This window comes from Vicugna pacos, chromosome 6, assembly GCF_048564905.1.
Source record: "Vicugna pacos chromosome 6, VicPac4, whole genome shotgun sequence".
Taxonomy (NCBI): Eukaryota; Metazoa; Chordata; class Mammalia; order Artiodactyla; family Camelidae; genus Vicugna; species Vicugna pacos.
Genome location: NC_132992.1, coordinates 61699565 through 61723644, shown reverse-complemented (window position 1 = coordinate 61723644; position 24080 = coordinate 61699565). Strand labels below are relative to the sequence as shown.

At 38.3% G+C, this 24080-nt stretch overlaps 1 protein-coding gene and 1 pseudogene across 5 annotated transcripts in view; one reads left to right on the top strand and one right to left on the bottom strand.

The window, feature by feature from the left end:
- SYT16 (synaptotagmin 16) overlaps positions 1–24080 on the bottom strand; it is a 217838-nt gene that overhangs the window by 55298 nt on the left and 138460 nt on the right. The window lies entirely within an intron of this gene.
- Positions 4676–5146, top strand: LOC102533392 (large ribosomal subunit protein eL29-like; annotated as a pseudogene).

Sequence of the window (24080 nt, the reverse complement as noted above, 5' to 3'; positions counted from 1 at the left end):
AATAACATCCCTGAAAAGCAGATAGTAAATAACTTTCCTCCCTCTGCAGAAAAAGTTAATGGGAAATTTTCTAAATGTTCTGTTTTTCCCCATATAGTTTCTACGCTTTGGGTGCCTGTTCTCACACATACGCCAACAAGCACAAGCAAGTAACAAGACAAATGGATGTTAACAAAGAAAAATGAACATCGCTAACTGTGCTGCTTTCCTTAGCTTGTTTTGTCACAGACTCGCATACTTATGGCTGCGACTACTACATGGCTTACATAACAGTCATATCTTCTACTGGTAAAATGATTCCTGATTCACAATGAAAATAAATACATTAAAATTTCATTTGGCGCCACAAAAAGCACCTTAATTTTCAGGCACTGAACCAACAGAACAAGCCTGGCATCACTGAATTAGAAATGTCGCCCTGGGTATAATAAGGTCCCTGGTTCCACACAGACTCCTAACTGTCATGTAGAGTTTAGCTTCTATTATTTTTCTTACTTACATTTTCTAAATGGGTTTACCTAGCTGTGACTTCTCTAATATCCTGAAAGAATTTGTAGTCTTAACTCATTCTTCTCTAGTCTGTCCCCTTAGTGTTTAATGTACTCAAAATAAAACAAATGCTTCAATAATTAATGAGAACAGAAATTTAAAATTAGTATAACAGTGTATTAGTCAGGGTTCTCCAGAGAAACAGAACCAATAGGAGACAAGAATACATAAATAATTTGTTCACATGAGATTACGGAAGCCGAGAAGCTCCAAAATCTGCAGCTGACAAGCTAGAGACCCAGGAGAGGCCTGACTGAAGGCCTGAGAACCAGGAGAGCCAGAGGTGTCAGTTCCAGTCCGAGAGCAAGAGAAGACCCATGTTCCAGCTCAAGGAGTCGGGCAGGCCAAGTTTTCTCTTGCTCAGCATTTTGTTCCATTCGGGTCTTTAGCTGATCGGGTGAGGCCTACTCACATTAGGGAGGGTAATCTGCTTTACTCAGCTGACTGATTCAAATGTTTGTCTCACCCATAAATATCCACCCAGAACATCTGACCAACTGTCCTGGCACCTCATGGCTCAGTCAAGCTGACACATAAAATTAACAATCGCAAATACCATATAAGAGCCAATGCAAAGTCAGAAGAATACCAACAAGGAGCAGCTCATACTCAGGTTTTCATCTCAGGCCTGACACTTTCCAACTGAGTGATCTTGGGTCATCGGTAAATCTCAGTTTATTCATCTTTAAAAATTAGACCAGCTTTCGGTTCCTGAGAAATGCTGATAAAATTAGAAAGACACATGGTGTTAGCCGAGAGGGGTAACCAACTTGTTTGCAGGTACCACAGGCCGATATCTCGGACATCAATAGCCTTGGATTAATACAAGGCTGGATTCAGAACCCTAGCATAAGGCTACTACTCTTTTTAAAATGCTGCCCTTTCTTTGAAAAGGGGACTAGTAAAATTTCATCAAAAATTTGTACCTCTCTAGGTACTCACTTCTCTAAGTGGGAAGGATGCTTGCTGTTTGGAGCTAGGAATGGAAAAAAATTATCCTGTGAGAAATGAAATCTTCAAGTCTTTACCTCTCACAGAAATATAGTATCAGCACAGTGCAGACATCTGAAGATAAGAAATTAATAAGAAAACTGATGAAGCACCTATGAAATCCAGGGGACTTCACAGCAAGTACAAAATTGCTCTATAGGAACATTTCCAGAACCCAAGGTACATGTACAAAAACACTCCTCCTAAAGATGAGCTCACCCCACAAACACACAGAAGACAGTAAACAAGAAGGATTGAACTAGCATGAGGTAGGATACAAAACAGTCTAAGAATACACAGTAAGTTCAAGTACATGTGGAAGAGTTACAAAAATCAGCAATTAAGCCACAAAGGAAGCTTCGAAAATATAATTAGACAACATTCTAATTTCAATACGTTAGAAATAAAATGAGACTTTTTAAAAATTATAAAAATGCTTTTGGAAACCAGAAACCACATTTTTAAATAATTGATGGGTCAAAAAAAGGAAACCTAATTGGAATGATAAAATATTAATAACTGAAGAATAATGAACACATCACATATCATACATTTGTGGGATACAGTTAAAGTGGTACTTAAAAGAAATTTATGGATTAATTTAGAGTATACATTAGAAGTCTAGAAAAAGATGAAAAAATTAGTATGACAGATGGCCAATTCAAGAAGTATCAATCAACAGTTTAAACCAAAGCAAAATACAAGGAAGAAATATAAAAGATGAAAGCAAATTATTAATAAAATACCAATATAAAGAAAACATTAAAAGGTAGAGAAGATAAAAACTATCTTTTAAAGATAAATCATTGATAAGTTTGATTCAGACAAAGAATAAAACTACAGATATAGTGGACATTTAAAAATCACAAGAGGAAAAAGTGTTTAAACAATTTTTAAAAGGAAAAAATAGAAAGCATATAGACCAATAACTACTAAAAAGATAAAACGTAGAAAAAAAGTGTTTAAAGGGGCACATCACATCCAGATAGTTTTATATGACTTTTTCTCAACCTTCAAAGAACAGGTAACTGATCTTTTACATAAGTTGTTCTAAGGAAAAACTTCCCATATCATTTTATGAAGATAACAAACTCAAAGAAGGTAATTTATATAGTAAAATCAATCTCTGATGATCCTGTTATAAACATCCTAAACTAAACAGCAGTAAACAAAATTTATGATGTATAAAAAAACAAATACAACAAAAATAAAAATTTACAACAGACATACAAAGAAGTTTAAATACCAGGGAAGTCTTTTAAGTGTAATTAACCACATTAATAGGTTAAAGATGAAAAAACACAATCACCTCAATGTATGTATAGAATTAGAAAATAAATTTCAATACTCATTAATGACAAAAACTCTTAGTAAACTAGGACTCAAAGGAAACTTTCTCAACCTGAAAAAGATAGTCTACCATTGATCATACTTGAAGGTAAATTTTAACATTTCTTAGAGATAAAACAAAATTTGGAAAGCAAGAAATAAAAGATCAAACTTTCTATGTTAAAAAGTCCAAGGTCAACTTTAAATTATTAAGAGTTCATTAAAGGGATTTTTGTCTTTGATCAAGATGAGAAAATAAATAGTAAATTTGCCCTCATACACATGAAACGACTAAAAACCTGGACAAAATAATATTGAGTGAAAGAAGCCAGATACAAATGAGTACATAATGTGTAAATCCATTCATATAACCCTAAAAATCCAGAAGAGGTGAAAAGTGTTAAAAGTCAGAACAGCAGTTAAATCTTGAGACTTAACTTGAGAAGTTACAACTGACACCACAGAAATACAAAGGATCATATGAGACTGCTATAAACAACTATATGCCAATAAAATGGACAACCTACAAGAAATGGAAAAATTCTTAGAAAGGTAGAATCTCCCAAGACTGAACCAAGAAGAAACAGAAAATATGAACAGACCAATTATCAGTAATGAAATTGAATCAGTAATTTTAAAACTCCCAACAAACAAAAGTCCAGGACCAGATGGCTGCACAGGTGAATTCCACCAAATATTTAGAGAAGAGTTAACATCTGCTCTTCTCAAACTATTCCAAAAAATTGCAGAGGAGGAAATACTTCTGAACTTATTCTATGAGGCCACCATCATCCTGATACCAAAACCAGACAAAGATATCACACACACACAAAATGACAGGTCAAAATCAAAGATGAACATAGATGTTAAAATCCTTAACAAAGTATTAGCAAATAGAATCCAACAATACATCAAAAGGATCATCATACACCATGATAAGTGGATTTATCTCAGAGATGCAAGGATTTTTCAGTGTTTGCTAATCAATCAGCATGATACACCACATTAACAAACTGAAGAATAAAAACCATATGATTATCTCAATAAATGCAAAAAAAGTTTTTGACAAAATTCAGCATCCATTTACGATAAAAGCTCTCCAGAAAGTGGGCATAGAGGGAACATACCTCAACATTATAAAGGCTACATATGACCAACCTACAGCTCACATCATACTCCATGGTGAAAAGCTGTAAGCATTTCCTCTAAGATCAGGAAATAGATAAGGATGCCCACTCTCACCACCTTTATTCAACATAGTTTTAGAAGTCCTAGCCACAGCAATCAAAGAAGGGGGGAAAAAAACTAAAAGGAATGCAAATTGGAAAAGAAGTAAAAACTGTCACTGTTTGCAGGTGACATGATACTATACATAGAAAATCCTAAAGACACCACAAAGAAACTACTAGAGTTCATCGATGAATTCAGTAAAGTTGCAGGATACAAAATCAATATACAGAAATCTATTGCATTTCTTACACTAACAACTAAGTTATCAGAAAGAAAAATTAAGAAAATAATCCCATTTACCACTGCATCAAGAAGAATAAAATATCTAGGAATAAACTACTAAGGAGGCAAAAGACCTGTACTCTGAGAACTATAAGACACTGATAAAAGAAACTGAAGATGGCACAAAGAGATGGGAAGATATACCATACTGTTGGACTGGATGATCCAAAATTGTTAAAATGAACATACTACCCAAGGCAATCTACAGATTGAATGCAATCTCTATCAAAATCCCAGTGGACTCTTTCTCTTCCGGTTCCCAGGCAATTCGGATTCTCCAGGCTCCAGTGCAGGCATGGCCAAGTCGAAGAATCACACCACACACAACCAGTCCTGAAAATGGCACAGAAACGGCATCAAAAAGCTCTGATCACAACAATACAAATCTCTTAAGGGGGTGGACCCCAAGTTCCTGAGGAACATGCGCTTTGCCAAGAAGCACAACAAGGGCCTGAAGAAGATGCAGGCCAAAAACGCCAAGGCCACGCGAGCACGTGCTGAGGCTGTCAAGGCTCTCGTAAAGCCCAACGAGGTCAAGCCCAAGATTCCAAAGGGCAGCAGCCACAAACTCAGTCGACTTGCCTACATTGCTCACCTCAAGCTCGGGGAACGTGCTCCTGCCCGCATCACCAAGGCTCTCTGGCTCTGTCAGCCAAAGGTCAAGGACAAGGCTCAGACCAAGGCCGCAGCTTCAGCTGCAGCTCAGGCTCAGGCTCAGGCTCAGGCTCCCAAAGGCGCCCAGGCCCCCACAAAGGCTCCAGAGTAGAGGCTTTCATCTACTGATGTAAGGATATAAGGACTAGTGTGACCCCTGGGCTGCTGTCTGCACGGGACTCATGTCTGCCTGTGCTGTTTGTACAAATAAACCTAAGGCAGGAAAAAAAATCCCAGTGGTATTTTTCACAGAACTAGAACAAACAATTTAAAATTTTGTATGAAAACACAAAGATCCCCAAGTAGCCAAAACAATCCTGAGAAAGAAGAACAGAACTGAAAGAATCACATTCCCTGACTTCAGGCTAAACAACAAAATTACAGTAATCAAAACAGTATGGTACTAGCACAAAGACAGACACACAGCTCAATGGAACAGGATGGAGAGCCCAGAAATAAACCAGCACACCTATGGTCAATTAATCTATGACAAAAGAGGCAAGAATATAAAATGGAGAAAAGACTGTCTCTTATTAAGAGACAGGGAAAACTGGACAGCTACATGTAAAAGAATGAAATTAGAACATTCTCTAACACCATATAGAAAAATAAACTCAAAATGGATTAAATACCTAACTGTAAGACCAGATACTATAAAACTCCCAGAGGAAAACGTAGGCAGAACACTCTGAGTAAATTGTAGCAATATTTTTTTTGGATCTGTCTACTAAAGCAAAGGAAACAGAAACAAAAATAAACAAACAAACGATACTCAATTAAACTTAAAATATATATTTTTTTGCACAGCAAAGGAAACCATCGACAAAACAAAAAGTCCCTGATAAGGGATTAATATCCTACATACATAAACAGCTCAGACAACTCAACTTCAAAAAAAAAAAGAACCCAATTTGAAAGTGGGCAGAAAAACTGAATAGACATTTTTCCAAAGAGGAAATGCAGATGGCCAACAGGCATAAGAAAAGATGCTCAACATTGTTTATCATCAGGGAAATGCAAATCAAAACCACGGTGAGATACCACCTCACTCCTGTCAGAATGGTTATCATCATAAAGAACACAAATAACAAATGTTGGCAAGGATGTTGAGAAAAAGGAACTCTTGTACACTGTTCATGGGAATGTAAATTGGTGCAGTCACTGCAGAAAACAGTACGGAGGTTTCTCATAAAACTAAAAATATGATCCAGTGATTCCACTCCTGGGTATATGTCCCCAAAGACCACCAAAAGACTAATTTGAAAAGATACATATACTCCATTGTTCATAGCAGCATTATTTAGAATTCCCAAAATATGAAAGCAACCTACGTGTCCATCAACAGATGAATGGATAAAGATGTGGTGTGTATATATATATATGCACACACACACACATATCCTACAGCGGAATACTACTCAGCCATGAAAAGAACAAAATTTTGCCATTTGCAGTAACATGGATAGGACTGGAGAGCATTATGCTAAGGAAATAAGTCAGACACAGAAAAACAAATACTGTAGGATATCACTTATATGTGGACTCTAAAAAAATACAACAAACTAGAGAATATAACAAAAAAGGAGACTCACAGATACAGAGAACAAACTAGTGGCTACCAGTAGGGGGAGTGGGGCAATATAGGAGTTGGGGAGTGGGAGATAAAATTATTGGGTATAAGATAGGCTGAGGATATACTGTACAACACAGGGAATATAGCTAATATTTTGTAAATGGAAAGTAACCTTTAAAATTGTATAAAAATTTTAATGACTTAGGTTCTTATTAAATTTCTTTTTAAAGTTTCCTAAGTTTTACATATGTGTTGCAGAATGCAGATGTTAATTTTGACCTTTCAGAACCTCTCCCTCTCTTTCAGTAATGACATCCTGATATTCTTTTAGGAAGCCATGCCTCTCCAAATCTCAATCCATGAGGTTTCGGTGAAGCTAACTCCACATTCCTTCACTTTAGGGTAGGCCAATAGCTTAGACATGGGCAGTGACAGCCAGCCTCAGAACTTTGCTGAAAATATTGCAAAGGCACCCCTACCCCTGCAGCTGGGGTTCATAAGCTAGTAGGATATAAGCCTGTATCTGCCGTCACCTAGGAGATAGCCTGCCTGAGAAAGATGCCAACATAGAACAAAGCAGAACCAAGAATTATAGATTCCAGATATTAATACCCATTGAAGTGAAGCCAGTTGTTACTGTATCGAAGCACAATCCAAGGGACTTTTCTGTGAGCCAAAAACCTGTATTGCGTGTGTGTGTGTGTGTGTGCATGTACATGTGCCTTTAAGCCCCTTTTGATTGAATTTCTGTCACTTGCACCCAGAAGGATTCTGACTAGTATAGTAAAGCACAAAGAAAATTACAGGTAAGAGGGAAAAGCTCTCCATTCTAGATCCCCCTCTGTCAACACATAATGATGAAATCTTGGCCAAGGAACTTGATATAGCTCTCTCCGCTGAATTCCTACAATAAATGCTGTCTGCATAATCCAATAAGCAAATAAAAGCATGTACTGCTTTGTGGTATGTCTTCTATCTTGACCAGCTGTTTTAAGTCTTTATTAACATTTTATTCACTTATGTCTTATTTTCCTGACTGAATTATATCCCTGACTCCCCCCACACAGCTGATACGCTCCCCTGAACCCAAACACACACACAGTGCAACTAATATGAGTAAGCTGATCTTTTAGGGTCCTCTCTGTTTAAAATAAATTTATGATTCTATGAGAATACTGTGGCCCCACATACCATGACTGCTCTCTGATTCCACAGCATTTAATTCACACTGATGAAGTTACCCCATGCCTTGTCTCTGAAATACCACGATTCCCTGGAAGCAGAGTCTGCCCGAGGTGTTCACAGCTCCAAGATGGAGCCCAGTGCCCATGACACTGTCAGCATACTGAAAGCACTGGCTAGGTTGAACTCAACTCTATCTAAATATCTCTTTGTGTCCAGAAAGATTTTCCTTCACTGAAGAAGAAGAAGTGAAAGGCAAATAATTTAGAATCGAAAGATTCAAGTTTTAACCCTGATTCTGCCACTTGTTAGCTGTGTGACTTGCCATTTGTTACTTGACTTCTCTGAGCTTTCATTTCTTCATATATGTGTGAAAATAATGATCACTGCCTTCCATTTTAAGGTTGTTGTGAGGAACAAAAGCAGTAATCTGTAGGCAAAGAAGCACTGTAAGCAACATTTACTAAGCACTACAATGTACTCATTATATTACGTATAACATCCCATTTAAAATTCATAATCTCAGAGGTAGCTGTTGTGTCCTCACTCGACAGATGAAGTTACTGAGGCCCACAGAAATTAACGTGTAGGCTTCACCCGTATTCCTTCCATGACACCGTTCTACTCAGTGAACACACAGCGATGCACAGGTAACAAGTGTTCCATTCCCTAGGTGCCAGGGAACTGTGAAAGACAACAGGCTGGGCCTCAAAACCAAATGACAAAGGACAAGCAAGGTCAGAGTAGGGCCCAAAGAGTCCCTGCTCGTCCACAGTAGCTGGGATAGTCGAAGTCCTGCCACACAAGCCACAACAGCTTTGCCCTCCTGTACCCAAAGCAGAGGATACCAACTGGTCAAGGCACTCTTGAGATAAGGCTCAGAATCTCACTTCCCACAGGAAAACCCACTCATCAGGGTGGCCTGCAGCCCAGGGCCTCTTGTCAGACACCTTCGATGAACAAAAATATGCCCGGTCCTCACTGGCAACTGTAACCCCACCAGCACTCTCTTCTGTGATGCCAGAAACCTTTGGAGGGCCATGGAGCATGCATCATAAGCGGGCTCGTGTAAGAAAGCAGAAAGAGCCTAGACGGGTCAGCAGTGAAGAGACTGCCAAGTCTGCGGCTGGAACTCTCGGAGCGAGGTATGTTTCAGAATTCAGGTTCTCCCGGACTTTAAAAAGGAAAAATGGTGAACATACCATAATTTATTTCACACCCCAGTGGAGTCTGGGGCAACACCTTGTAATAAGACACATTAACAATGAAAACACGCAAGTATTCACTCCAAGAGAGAGTAAAAGCTCTAAATAACCTCGTCTCAGTTCAAGTCACCCCTGACCTTGTGAAAGCATTCCAGTTTTCGATGTCTGAGATTATGGAATTCCACATAAGAGTTTGTTTGTACATTTGTATTAAGTATAGTATTGAAAATATCAGTTTAAGATAAAAGCTAATTTTATGTGTCTAGAAGAGACATCCCAAACCATATGCTGGAAATTTAATCAAGCCGTACAAACCTTTTCCCCGCAAGATCTATTGATAAATTTTTTTCAGATGCAGGAATCTCAAATATTCTAAAATTTTCTGTTTTAAGATATTAACGAAGTCCATCTGCAGGATAAAACACAACTCTAGGGTGCGGAGATAGCACAGAGGAGGAGAAGAAATTATGGAAATACAGGGTAAACACTGGAAAACGAATAAGGACAGGGCGCCTGCCATAATGAAGCTGGAAGCCCAGGAAGCCCATGCGCCTGAAAGTCACAGTGTGGGCACTAGGGTTCTCAGAGCATCTGAGACCTGCTTTTGCAGCTCAGAGGCAAAAGTGTCTAAGAAACGCCATGGCTTGGTCCTTGATGCTGCACACGGTGGATGCTGCCCTCAGTCCTACTTGATGGTCTGCTGCCTGAATGAGACACCACAGGTGGTGTTCCTTCTCTGGTCTTCCAGGGCAATGTAGCCTCCTGTTTTCTCTCCATCCTCTCTGTTCATCCCATGACACCAGTGCCCCTTAGGCTCCTCCCTGCGTACTCTGCTCAGTCCACATGCTCTCCCTGCAACTCTCAAACCACCCACCGCTTCATCTGCCACGACCAGAATGACCACCAGCCAAGCAGCTCCTGCAGCCATCTCTCCTGGGCTCCACACGAACACTTTCAACACCTGCCCTCTCTCAACCCCCACCGTGACCATCCTGCTCCCATCTATTGCCCACCTATGGGCTAATTTATTTACCCTTTTCCTTTCTTCACATCCTCAGTTCTCTGTGCCCAGAATGACCTCGGCTCCCTGGACCCCTATTCCTAATTTGAACCTCACTTTTCAAAGTGCTGCCTGCTTCACCTTTTTCAGGATCTGTTTTGCCTCCTTCACTGCCCCCCCCACAAAACCCACAACCCCGCCCAAAAAACCCACAAAAAGCATAGGTTCCTTTCCCTTATTCTTGCTCCCTCTGCTGTCTGTGTTTATCCAAGGAAGCACTTAACCAATGCAATTTAAAACTCTCTGTTTACTGGTACATGCTCCCTCTGGACTGACAGCTCATTAGAAGTGGGAGTAGAGTCGCTCTCTCTGCATCCTTAAACCCAAGCCAGTGTAGTGTCAGGCCTACAGCAGCTGCTCAATAAATATTTATTAAATGAAAGCAGTAATTACTTAGTCCCATCCAAAGCATCTAACATGGAAAAGCACCTATCACTATAATCAGGCACAGAGAGGGTGCTTTATACAGATGTGTTAAATGAATCACTTATATATTTCATTAGCGTTCACACAACTCTTCATCTTGTATTTCTAATACACACAGATTAAATGGGCTTTTGTGGTCTGGACTTCAGCCTCAACTCTTAACAGGAAAAAGCCTTTCACGTTCCAAATAGCTCACCAAGAAATCCTTGGAACAGAACCCACTGGTAAGCAGGGGCTGAGTGTACAACAGTGAAACACTGTTTATCAGTTTTAGCTTCTATTAATCTATTTTAATTTCTTTATGCTAAACCTGTAAATGAGTATCTGCCTGCCTCTTTAATGGAATTATAAATATTTCCCTCACTATTTTCTTTCTGTATGCTATCCCTCTTTTATCTTCATATTTTTTCCTCTTAAGTTAATAAATTCAACTTTGTTAAGAGCCATTATAATACAATAAAGAGATAAGCAGAAAAAAAAAGAGATTGACAGAATTATCTGATCAAATAATTAGGACAATATAAAAATCAAAGCAGTATACAGCACAAATAGAAACAATTTGTTTTCAAAAATAAGATGCTCAACAATTGGGTCACATGTCCTTAGAACTGTTTCACGTTAACTTCCTGGAACGTACACTAAAAGTGATCACGATGCAAACTGGATTTAAGGGGGCTATTGTGTCTAGCAAATAACCTGCACGTGGGAGCCTGACCCCAACTCCACTCTAGGGGCAAGCTGTGCCTAGAAGATCTGACCCTCCACAGTAAAAAATTACCCACCAGGAAAACAGATACGCTTATGCAAACATTTGAAGTCACTTCAAAAGACACTGCATCTGTTATAGTCAAAAAAGCCACAAGACAAAATAAGAAAATTGTGGTCTGCAGGTATGATGTTCAGTCAAGCCCATCCTCAACAGCCAAACTTCTATCATATTTTGGAAGATGACTGCATGGGACAGTTTTTAATTTGGAAGGAAAGAAGGTTTGGAGGGTTTTTTTTTTAAACAGCTCTATAGAGATATAATTCACATGACATACATTTCACTGATTTTTAATGTACAATCCAATGGTTTGCAGAGCTATGCACATCACTGCAACTGTAGAATATTTTCATCATCCTTCAAAGAAACTTCGCTTTTCTTACCCATCACCCCCTCCCCCCACTCACCTCATTTGCCCGGTGCTACCCAACTACCCATCTACTTTTTGTCTCTATGGATTGGCCTACCCTGGACGCTTCATATAAAAGGAGTCTTCCAGTATGTGGTCTTTTGTGACCAGCTTATTTTACTTAGCATGATGTTTTCAAGGTTCATTCATGTTGTAGCATGAATCAGTACTTTATTCCTTTTTATGGCTGAATGAGATTCCATGTATAGATATGCGATGTTCGTTTATCTGTTCATCAAGTGAAGGACATTTGGGTTGTTTTCACTTTTTAGCTATTACAAACAATGCTGTTATGAACATTCACATGCAAGTTTTTGGGTCAACATATGTTCTCATTTCGTTAGGATATATCTTTGATTTTACAAAATGTCTATAACTCTCACTTTTCAATTGTCCTAAAGTTTTTGAGATGTACTTTTGCCTTAATACTTTAAAATCAAATTAAATATTTAGCTTTCTCTGTATTTTTTTCTGATATTTATTTTCTGAAATATTTACAGAGAAATACATTTTTCTTAAGTTTATTACACTAACTTAACATTAGATACATTTAACTGCATGAAATGTCTTTTAAAGGTTGTTGATACTGTAGTTTATGATTCAGTATTTGATGGACATTTAATAGTTGGTGTATGTATAAAACCACAGAATTCAAAATAAACCAAATCTGGTAGGTACACCCAAAATAATCAGGGATTAAAAATGTCTTTCATACATTGTAATGACACTTACATTACATAAATGGGCTAGAAGAAAAAATTCTGTTTACCAAAAAACTCTATTTCTGGGGGGAAAAAACCCACTGAACACCCATCCTCAATTAGTTGTTGAAAATGTTGTTCAATTTACCTTAATGAGTTTTTTAAACTAAGTTTAGAAGCTCCTCTATCTATCAATATTATATTTAATCAGAGTTTCCTAACTTCTGGATGAGAGTTTGCAGAACTAACCAGGCATTTAGAGCTAGAAGATCATTCAGTATCATTACCTTACGTGGATCCATTTTTATAAACTCAAATAAGCAATATACTTATAAAGTCAAATGAGAATGTTTTATAGGCGGTGTAAACAAAACCATCCTCAGCTAATGGATATTACAAAATTACAGAATCGACTCTGACACTATTTGGAGAAATTTCAGTGAACAATCCTTGATCCTTCTAAATATCATAGAATAACAGGCCTTTAGGACAGTGTGCTATTTTAATTCTTATCTTACAGGGAAAGAAATCAAAAGCCAGAAATATTAAGTGGTTTTTCCATAGTGAAAAAAAATGATTTAAAAAATTATCTTAAGAGTATCCTACATTTCTTTGAAATTTTAAATTTTATTAAGCTATTCAGTTGTTGACACTAATGCCAACATTCACTTTCTTTAATTTTATGCTTCTGCCATCTTTCTTCTGTAACTTCTTTCCTTCCACTTCCCATGCTTACCTTTCTTTCAACTTACTGGGTCACCTATCTCATCATCCCTGCTTTATTCATCCAAGCCACTGAAGTCCTTCCTAACCCCTAGCCACTGTCAAGGTAATTCACCTGCTATTCCGACACATCCTTAAATTCTCTCCTGATTTTACAGTTGGAAAATTGTGCTGCTGCATTTTTTAGATTTTTAGTGTCAGCAGCCTCCTGATTTTAGAGCTGAGACGAGGTCCACCTTTTCCGTACAGGCCCTTCCTTCTGTCCCCGTAGCCTTTCAGTACCATGTAAATCTAAAGCCTTCGTCATTGGCCAAGCTCTGACACACAGAGACACCACCCACTCTTACCTCCAGTAAAAGGCTGACTCCTCGGGGTCAAGGATCACTGAGTTACAGTCACCACTTTATCAAGCTTTCCCAATTTACCCAGGGAGGTGAGCTTGGCATCGAGTCATTGCATGAGTCATAATGTATGTCCCCTGTCACTACCTATTCATGTGATTCAGAGCAAATTTACCACATCCTCCAGGTCTCAGCTTCCTGGACTATAGCATGAGGGGACCCTTCTGATTTCTAGATTACTTTTAGCCTCAAAACACTGTCATTGATCTCACTTCCAGGCTCACATTTGCCTTTCTTGTTTTCACAGATTTGTAGAATTTAAAAGATGCCCCAAAGTTCAACTACCTATTCATGTAGATTAGTAACTATTTGCCTTTCAAATGAGGTTGAACTATTTTTTCCACCTTTGAAATATACTGTGAACATCATCTCCATTTCTGAACAGCTCCACAGTGTTTTTCTAACTATAGTGTTTGTGCTAAATGTGAATAGACCTGCAAATTAATGCAGTTTAGCTCACTCGAAACCCAGATTGTAAGCCTTTCTCTGAACTCAACCAAACAGCAGTCAGTTTTAAGGACGTGATTGTATTTAGTATTGACGGGCCTAGAGTTACCTGTACATTGTGACCTTTTGTCTTTTAACATGTTGCATATATTTTCAAAGAAACTTTAAAGCTAACATTCAATCTATTAAACTAAGTAGATTTTAACAGTTCAAGAAAATCTACTCTATGTAGCTTGTGTGCTTTTCAATATCTCATGTAATCCTCACAACAGTGCTATGAGACACGTACAATTATTTCCCCCCATTTTATAGACAAGGAAACTGAGGCATAGAGGATCTAAGTTAACGTGCCCAGAGTCATCTAGGCTTTAATCACAGACAGCTTGGTTCCAAGGGACATGTTCTTCAAGTCGAAATCAAATGGTACAACATCCCTGGTGTTGATTAATAACCAAATGCAATAGATAAATCATGACCTTGACTTTCTTTCTTTGCAGCATTTCACTTTATGAATACCAAGGCCACTGTTTAATTTTTTATTTATTATCCATTTTCTTTCATCTATGCCTGGCTTCAATCAATGATAACATCCTCTATTCACTAACTGAGATAGAGGTGAAAACCACCTCTGAATCTGATTCACAAAGAGCAAACGAAAACCTCTATAACCATGTGCTGACAGAGCAAAGCTACATTCTGTTCCTGTCAAGGAAGTGAAACAGGTAGTACAACGGTAACTGTGTGAAAGGGAGAGTGAGAGTAACAAAATTTATGGCACAAAACTAGAGAGGGTTTGGGCTGGCATGGGAGTGGTCTCCATGGATCTTCTATTTTCCAACCAATTAAGGCAAATCAAGGTCACATTCGTCTCACTACAACTCATTCAAAGACATTTCAAAAAGATTTCTACGCAAGGGACCCGTCACTTTTGGGCTGAACTGTCAATATTCCATTCAGCAAGTTCTGTTTATACCTCTTTCCAAACTAACTCTTCTTTCCCTAGCAGCACAATAGAAGTGGACAAAGATACCATTTTATTGAAAAAGAGCTGATCTGAAAAAGAAGTCAGAGAAAGATGTGCAAAAATGGCTTTAATCTAAGCAAAAAGACACATTTCAATTTGGTTTTGTATTCAATCTTTTCAATAATGCTCAAACTTTCGCACTATGTAAACCTTCGCAACAGAGCTAAATATCCCATGGCTTTTTGGCTAGCTGGTGATGTCCAGCCCAGGACGAGGGTGGGAGGAACGGGGGGTGGGGGGGAGGGTGGTCACCTGCCAGCTGTTGTTAAAATCTGTCAACTCGCAAATGAAGCCTCCTGATTTGTGACTAATTTCCAAAACAACAAAAAAATCAGAACTGCCATCTGGGAAGTGGGAAGAAGATACCACTTGGCACAAATGTTTCAGAAAACATAGGCAAACACAGAGACACACACAGATACACCGATGTGTACACACACACACAGAAAGGCAGTGTCCTCAAACTGATAAAACTGGCTCTCCCTACTACTACGCTTTCTTCCCAATTACCTAACATTAAAAGGGAGCTGGAAGACTCCTCCAGAGAGTCAGCAGATGATAGAAAAACCGGATTCTGTTGGTAGTCCCACTGCTGAGTCACTACCTGACTTCAAGCAAACCACCTGTTATGAATTTAGGGCACAGTTTATCAATTTGCACAGCAGGTGTGAGCATTCTCACCTTCCACAAATCATGAAGCTCATTTACATGCGGATTTCAAAGAACTGTGATATTCTGGGACTAGAATTCCCAAAAAGAAGCGTGACATATCGTTTTTAGAATTCCACATCATCTCCACACACTAGTCAAAAAGCTTCACAATCAAGATCAAACCACCAGTGGGCATCGCTATTTATTCACACAGGTGCAGAGGAAGAGCCTGGCGTCTGTTCCCAGCGTGGAGCATGGCTGCCGCCGGGATGCAGGAACATGATGCATGTTCTTTTATCTCCTTCCACCTCACAGTCACCTAAGACGTTGCTCCAAAAGGGCCACTTCATTCCTAATTGTGATGCTCAGGCTGGACCTGTGGGGACCACTCCGGTGAAAGGTAACTGAGCAAAGCATCACACATTGCATTAAACTCTGGCCCCTGAATGAATTTTTCACTGGGACTAGACATAGCTACTTTTTCTTTAAAGAAATAGCTCCCAGAATTTGAAACTGAAATGGCCTGTCTCTTTTTTTCATTATGCCTAATAAATTCCACTAAGTTTCTCCTACTTCATTTTCTTGATTACACTTCAAGGCACTGCCTATATACTTAAAATTTCAGGTTCGCATTTATAAATTAATTTTCCAGTTGTCTTTATATATTGCCTTTTAAGCCCAATCCTAAATTGTTATGTACAGAATTTACTAAAATATAAGTCAACACTGGTTGTAACAAAAACATACAACTTTAGCTTTTCAGATGTTTACACTTTGGTGACTTGTCCCATTCAACCATAAAACTTGTTCTCCTTAATCAGTCCTTTCAAATAATTCTTAATTATATTTTTATGACTATAATTAACATGGAAATTGACATAAAATATTCTGCAACTTACCAAAAAGTTTAAACAAACAGAGGGATGGTATGGGTTTAAACAGACAGAGGGATGGTACGGGTTAAGTATTTATACAGGCAGCATAACATTGTGGTTCAGAGCCAGACTACCTGTATTCAAATCTTGCTCTGCCACATACTCGTATGTCCTCTGTGCCTAAGTTTCCTCTTTTGTAAAATGGACTCAGGAATAGTGCTTATAGACTGACTTATGCATATAAAATGCTTAGAATTCTGCAGACAAATCATGTAGAACTGCCTGCCACCCAGTTAGCCTTCAAGAAAAGATATCAATTCTAATAACCATCACCACCACCACCCCTACACTGTTCAATGTAACCCAATAAGTGCGTAACCCAATAAGTGCTCAACCCACTTATCTGAGGCTCTGATCAAACAGGTCCAGGAAAATCAATTGAAGGCAGAGACCAAACATAAATGACTGGCACCTAGTTGAGCAAGTTCTGTCATCCAAAGGCCATCCAGGCCAGGAACAGCACAGTCATGGCGCTAGAAGAGACGCTCAGACGGAGCAGTGAAGACTCTGGGGACACAGAGGATAAGGGTAACAGCTCTTCTTGGTGCATAAAACTCAGAGGTTTCTCATTCCTAAGGAGTCCTATCCCACGTTTGACACAACCCCTAGCAGTGAAAAGCTCTACAATAACAGTGAGCAAGTTTTCGGAGATGCACTGACTGCACAGAGCACAAAATTCCCTCTGAAATGAAAAGGCTCTTCTCAAGCACTTTGGGGAGGACAAGAGAAGGAACAGAAGACTCATATTAAATATGGCTGCTTTGAGACTTCTGAGCTGTGTTTCCAATCAGGTACCCAAGCCTGACTCAGTGGGAACGTCAAGGAGAGTGAAACTCCGAACAAAACATCAAACATGCAAGGTCACGACACTACAGGAACCAAAGGATAGAGATCAGTGAAATGTCACCTCTGAGTATTAATGCAGGGCATGTAAGGTTGGATTGAAATACAATGAATGGCAAACTCACACTTCAATTTAAAAAATAGAATAATATAATGACAGAAGGATAACATAAACATTTTTAAAAGCCAGTGAGACATCGGCACCAACCAATCAGAATAGCCCCTGGATGTAAAAGTTCTTAAACCCATTCCTACCAGATCTTGGAGAAACCCAGGTCTAGAGCCAGCAACCAAAAACAAGGTCTCTCTCCAGTTCAGACCAAGGTCCCCCTCTCTTAGGCTCTGCCCTTGAGGTGCTAGAGCCATTCCTCTTTCCTGGCACCACAGACCATTAGGCCTACATTCATTCTGGGGAGCACTGCTATCGAGATGCAACATGGCAGGGCTGAACTGGGGTGTGAAGCTAGATACTGCATTTTATGGATAAAGTCACAGATGCTAGCGGAGGAATCAGAAGTAAGACACTCAACATGCTCTCTGGGAACTTTCCCCCATTTTCCCACAGATTTTTTTGATGAAATAACTTACAGGTTGATTTCAACAAAAGATGCGTTTAAGGCAAAGAGCATTAAGTAGACAAAGAAGTTAGTTTTGCAAATGATAAAAGAGAAAATCCACAATGAAGACATTGCCACCATGCACATGTTCTATGGGGAACACACAGCATCTAAATGCATAAAAAGATTCTGTTATACACATGAAGAAATGCTTTTCAGTCCCTGACAGACAAGGAAACAAATAGTTGAAAATAGGAATATAATTAATAACTACATATATATCAAGCATCATCCATTAAAAGCAGAGAAGAGATCTTATTTTCAACTGTTAATAAAGTGCTTGTAATAGATAATATACTTGGTCCTGAAGAAAAACTTAATAGATATTGATTAGAAGGAAAACATATTATTCATTTATTCAATAAGTTTATCTAAGTACCTGCTACATGCCAGGCTGTGTACTGGTTCTAGCATTACAGTAGTAAACAAGACAGGATGCCTGCCTGCATAAAGCTTATAAACTAGTGAAAGAAAGAAAAAAGAATGAGTAACTATAACAGTTAAAAATACACTTTATTATGAGGAAAATATGAGTCAGAGGAGAATCCTCTTCTCCTACTATGTGAGATTTAAGGGAGAGAGGAATTTTACTAACCAAACAAAAGAAAAGGAACAGAGTTCCTCCAAAATTTTAAGAAGTAGTATTATATAATATGTAATAAATTATTCTAAGGCATAAAAAGAGGAAAAGCTATCCACTTTGTTATATGAAGGCAGAAAGTGAAATAAATTTGGAGAATCACCACATATAAACAAACATATTTTATCTCAGGAATTCAAGGCTAGTTTGGTGTTATTCATTAATATAATACCACATACCTCTGAAATTTGCAGATAGTAACTAATATATATAAAAAAGATAAACAATAAGTTCATACTGTATAGCACAGGGAAATATATTCAATATTTTATAGTAACCCATGGTGGAAAAGAATATGAAAACAAATATATGTATGTTCATGTATGACTGAAACATGCTATACACCAGAAACTGACACACTGTAAACTGACCATACTTCAATTAAAAAAATATAAATATATATACTACATATATCATTTGATGTAATGAAAAAATATAATTAGATAACATTGTTATCTCTTAAAAGGTGATCTGTAAGAAAGTACAGCAAGGTTTCAGAACACAAGGTTAATATATAAAAGTCAACTGCTTTCTTAATTACCTACAATTAATAATTCAAATTTAAAATTAAAAACAAAATTTACAGTATCACACAAAAAAAGAAATATCTAGGTATAAGTAGTTAACCACAGACATAATTCATGAAAGAAATGATTAATAAATTGGATTTCATTAAAATTAAAAATGTAAAAGGAATGAAAAACAAAGGAATGCGTAAATATAATTTTGACTTTTTAACAATAACTTCAGTATGCTTCCCACTCCTACAAAAAAAAAAATTGCAAAATTACAACTTTTCTTGAAACCATTAGAGAGAGCTTATCTTTCAAAGCAACCAAAATAACTCAAAAGCTAAGAAAAGACAAGAGCGTCCAAAAAGATACAAGACTCTAAAACTTGATTACCTGATACAGACACTGGATGTGAGTAAAGCCGCTATGAACAATTTAGCTAAAGCTTTTTAACAAATTGCTAAAATCCAAGTATGAGTTAGCATGAGATTTGTAATAAGCATTTAGATTTGTAATAAGCATCTTGTGGCAAATTCAGCCACTTAATTTGTAAATGCTGTCAGAATAAACTATTTAAAAACAGCATTTACCAAATACAAAAAAAAAGTATTCATTAATTTATTCAACAAACATTTATTTTTTACCACCATAACACCATAAGGCAAGCATTTCTAGATGTGAGGGATACATCCATGAAAGAAATGGATGGAAGATGATGTGATATATATTTATATAAAATGGATCATTACTCAGCCACAAAAAAGAATAAAATAATGTCATTTGCAGCAACATGGATGGACCTAGAGATTATCATACCAAGTGGAGTCAGAAAGAGAAAAATAAATATCATATGATATCACTTATATGTGGAATCTAAAAAAAGGATACAAATGGACTTATTTACAAAACAGAAATAGACTCACAGATATAGAAAACAAACTTATGGTTACCAAAGGGGAAAGGGAGGGAGGAATAAATTGGGAATTTGGGATTAACAGATACTAATTACTATATATAAAATAGGTAAACAACATATTCAATGTCTTGTAACAACCTATGATGGGAAAAAAATCTGAAAAAGAATGTATATAACTGCATCCTGAATCATTTTGCTGTACACCTGAAATTAACACATTGTAAATCAACTATACTTCAGTTTTTAAAAAGTAGAAGGAAATGGATGGAATGCCCCCTGCCCCTCTGTGGAGACAGACAAATAAATAAAACAGGTCAAACAGTGAAAAGTGCGATAGAGGAAAAAATGGCATAGAGAAGGATGTGTAGAGTTAAATCTGTGTGATTAGGGAGACCTCTGATAGGCTCGTTTAAGTCTAGACATGAGGGAACAACCCTGGAGACACGTGGAGGATGGGCATTCCAGGCAGAGGAAACAGTTCCGGCAAAAGCCCCAAAGCAGCCACAGAGCCGGTGTTTTAGAAGAAGACCTGAGGGGGCTCGAGTTGCTGCAGCAGAGTGAACGGGGGAGAATAGTAAAATGAGGTAAGAGAGAAAGTATGGGGTCAGAGAGACAGTATGGGGCCAGATGACTAAAGACCTTTTAGCCACTGAAAGGGCTCTGGCTTTTACTCTAAATGCAATAGAAACTATTGACAACAAAGGAATGATACGCTGTAACTTGAGTTTTAAAAGGAACACTGAGTGCTGTGTTAAAAACAGACCATGTGAGAGGAAAAGTGGATACAGAGAAATCAGGAGGTACGCTCAATAACACAGGGGAAAGATGATGGTTGCTGAAAGCACCACAGTAGCAGTGATGGTCGGAAGAACAGCCTGCATCTAGATATATTTTTATGGTCGAACCAGCAGATTTGCTGATGGGTTATATGTAGGGGTAAAAAAGGGAGAGGTGTGAATGATGACTCCAAGATTTTTGGCCTGAGAAACTGGAAGGATGAAGTTGCTATTTAGAGATAAGCAAGACTGTGGGAAGTGCAAGATTTTGAGAGGAGAGCAGAAATTCAGCTTTGGACAGATTAGATTTGAGGTATCCTTTAGACATCCAAGGAGAATAGCAAGCAAGCACTCGGAAAGTTCATGTACACCAGAAACTGACACTTTGTAACTGACTATATTTCAATTTAAAAAAAAAGGAGTAGCCTATAGATGCATTAGAATATGAAACCTTGAGATTTGAGATTAGGAAGACAAGTCCAAAGACTACACCCCGAATCCTGACAACATTTAGAGGTCAGAGAGATGCTAAAGATCAAGCAGAGGGGACTAAGAGAAATGGGCCAGTCAAGTAGGAGGATATACTCGCACACCAACCACTGGATCTTTAAGGCATTATTAATAAAACAGGTATTTGATAAATATCGGTTTTGCCGAAATTTTCTTCTTAAAAATCCCCATTTCAAAACTTCCTGAAAAACAAAACAGGCCAAAAGAGCAAGCCACTAATAATTCTTTTGACACATCCTCCAGAGTCTTCGATTTTGCCTAACAGCTATGCAAGAATCTTCACAAAGTTTAACATTTCCACTAACTTATTTGGTGAAATATTTATTATGAATCTAGTATTGCAGATCACAGTGCTACAGACAGTGGTGATGAGATACAGGGAAGATGAATACATGGTCCCTGTTCTAAGGAGTTTATAGTCCAGCAGGGAAGATGAAACACATACATCAGAAATAATGTAGATAAAATCCTAGCAGTTTCAAAATCATATTTGGGGGTCAAATTCTTATAGCTTAACAAGAATTCTATTATAATCAATGCCATAGCTAGAAACCAAAAATGCAATTGAAATATTTCAAAGACTGAGTTTTTGAAAATAAATAACCAGCAAAATAAATACTCCTCTGCACTAGCACTGAATGGTGGTACCTCTCTGGTATATAGAACATCTTTCCCATCTTAGCTAAACATTTTCTGACAAGGAGACTCCTCTTATGAAAATAACTTGGGGCTATGCCACTAAGAACTGGAATAGCATGACTTCATTTCTATAGCTGGGGAGCCAAAGGAGAATTATTGCTCCCTTGACCTTTTGTCCCTGGTGCATACTCAGGAGATGTTGCCAGAACATATCAATTGGCTCTATACTGTAATGGTTTTCCCCTGCCAAGTTGTCCAAGATGGTCCCATTCACAGGTGCTCCACAAGGTGATGTCACAGTAGCTCCACCTGTGGACCCAGAGCTCCCTACTTCAATCGCAGAGGCAGGACTCACGTGTCTTGCCTTCTATCTCAGAGAAACAACAAACAGCTACAAGTGAAGGCTGACACAGTAACATTCACAGCTCATTTTCACTTGTCTTTTAAGTTCACATTAATGCTGGATGGAGAAGGTCCAAGCAAGTCTTAAAAGGTACTTTTTACCTATGTCTTCAACCACAGTGTCAAAAGTGTTGAGAAACTTGGAGAGTGTCATTAACTAGATTCTTTCAACAATCTGTAATTTATAGTTACTTCTAGGATATTTATAGGCTGTTCATATTCCTGAAGGTAATGAGATGTGGTGACAGCTAAGATCAGGTTTATGTTCATTAAGTCATTCATTTCTTCATTCATGAAATGGATGCTGTGCTAAATCCTAGGAATGTAAAGATAATAAAAGCACAAGCCCCTGCCATCAAGAAGCCTTAAGACCTAGGTGGGTACATTAATTTTTTTAAGTTACATACAATATAAAACTTGTGTTACGGAGAAATGCAATATGCTATTGGAGCACATAAGAGAAAGCCAGGAAAAGGCTGGGAGGCAAGGGGGTTAAGGGTGGGGAGGGGCAGTGTGGGGAATATGACAGATACTGGAAAAAGAAGATAGGGAAGCCTTCTGTTATGAACTGAATGCTCGTTCCCACCCCCATACCCCGGCAAATTCCTATGTTGAAATCCCAGCTCCTCACTGTGACGGTATGAGGAGGTAGGGCCTTTGGGAAGTGATTAGCTCATGGGAGTAGAGCACTCAGAATGGGATTCTTCTGAGGGACCCCAGAGAGCTCTCCTACCCTTTTCCACCCTGTGAGGTCACAGCAAGAAGACAAGTCTATGATCCAGGAAGTGATTTCACAAAGAGAATCCGCCGGTGCTGTAAACTTGGATTCCCCAGTATCCAGATCTGTGAGAAATAAATGTTGTTTAAGCCACTTGTCTACAGTACTTTTGTGATAGCAGCCTGAGTGGACTAAGAGATTCCTAGAGAAAAATGATACTTGAGATGACTCTTGAAAGATGAGCAGTGCTCACTAGGTAGGCACAAGAGCAGGGGGAAGAAAGCAAATGTTTAGGTGCAAGATGAGCTCCAAATTTCTGGATGCTGGAAGACAGTGGGCCCAAATCTTTGAAGGCTATGCATCTTTCAAAGGAAAGACGTCATCCTGGAAGGCTTTTGGTATGAGAAGGTATGAAATCTGATGTAGAATTTAGAATGAACCCTTTGAGGGGACCCTAGAGAATGAATAAGAGATGGAAAGAACATAGAAATAGAGAGACTAGCTAGGACATTATTGAAATAGACCAAGCAGAAGAGGATATACATATCTGAGTTAAGGTAGAGGGGGCAGAGAGAAGTTGGACTGATACAAGAGAAACTGCAGGGACAGAAACAATCTAATTTGGTACATAATGAAAAAATATAGGCAGGTTAGGAGAGCTGTGAAGGATAAGGAACTGAGGAAGACTCATCTATGACTTTGATGACTAGTTTTCCATAAATAAGACATAAAGATGATTTGGTTGTATCTTTAAACATGTTGAATTTGAGATGTATGATACCATCCAAGTGAAGGCAGTTGGATAAACGGGTCCAGAACTCGAGAGAGGTCCAGACTAGAGATGCAGATGTTCAGCAGAAGTCACGGAAGAGTGTGTTAAGACAGAAATTGATATTTAAGGGGTTGGCAGAGGAAGGTGAATGAAAAGGAGTGACTAGATGTGGCAAGTGGAAACAAGTGGCATCCAGAA